This window comes from Cebus imitator, unplaced genomic scaffold (genome assembly GCF_001604975.1).
Source record: "Cebus imitator isolate Cc_AM_T3 unplaced genomic scaffold, Cebus_imitator-1.0 Scaffold18, whole genome shotgun sequence".
Lineage (NCBI taxonomy): Eukaryota > Metazoa > Chordata > Mammalia > Primates > Cebidae > Cebus > Cebus imitator.
In genome coordinates this window covers 7,495,186-7,496,208 of record NW_016107333.1, presented here as the reverse complement: position 1 = coordinate 7,496,208, position 1,023 = coordinate 7,495,186, and the positions used below count along the sequence as shown (strand labels likewise).

Sequence of the window (1,023 nt, the reverse complement as noted above, 5' to 3'; positions counted from 1 at the left end):
AAAAAAAAAAAAAAGGAAATAAATGTTATAAAATATGTTCAGGACCTTTATACATAGGCTGGGCACAGTGGCTCATGCCTATAACCTCAGCACTTTGGGAGATCAAGGCAGGCAGATCATGAGGTCAGGAGTTGGAGACCAGCCTGATGAACATGGTGAAACCCCATCTCTACCAAAAATATAAAAAATTAGCTGGGTGTGGTGGTGCACACCTGTAGTCCCAGCTACTAGGGAGGCTGAGGCAGGAAAATCACTTGAACTCAGGAGGCAGAGGTTGCAGTGAGCCGAGGTCATGCCACTGTACTCTAGCCTGGGTAACAGAGCAAGACCCTGTCTCAAAAGAAATTAATAATTTTTTTTAATTTTCATTTTTAGATATCTGTGGCAGATGTATAGAAATGAATTGATTTTAGTAGATTAATCTATTTTTATAGCATTGATGAACTCTTGTCTATAAATTGTTTTGTATTAACTATGTATACAATCATATCATGGTGAGTAACGACAATTTTGTTCCTTATTTTCCAATCCTGACACCTTTTTTTTTTCCTGCTCGACTGCATTGGCTAGACATCTGGTACAATGGTAAACAGAAGAGGTGGATGTATGCACCCTTATCTTTTTCCACTACATCTTGTGTGCTTCATTTCATTGACTGGCTGGCACTGCCCTTCCCCCAGTAACTACCCACTTTATCATCAAAAGAGCTCTCAAATCCATCCCCTTCTCTCTACCCCACAGCCAACTACCTGATCTCATCCTTTGCCATCTCTCACCTGGACTAGTGCACCAGCCTCCTCACTGGTCTCTAAGCATGCATCCTACCCATGCCCCATCCATCTGCACCCTTATAGCCAGAGTCAAAAACACGAAGCTGCCCATATCTTCCTCCGCATTAAAAACTATCGGCCAGGCACAGTGGCTTACACCTGTAGTACTAGCACTTGGGGGTGGGGGACCGAGACAGGTGGATCGCTTAAAAACAGGAGTTTGAGACCAGCTTGGCCAACATGGCGAAACCCT

The 1,023-nt window shown here is 43.5% G+C and overlaps 1 protein-coding gene across 1 annotated transcript in view; it reads right to left on the bottom strand.

Annotated features, from left to right (window-relative positions):
• Positions 1 to 1,023, bottom strand: part of LOC108292840 (caprin-1-like) — a 12,851-nt gene that overhangs the window by 2,945 nt on the left and 8,883 nt on the right.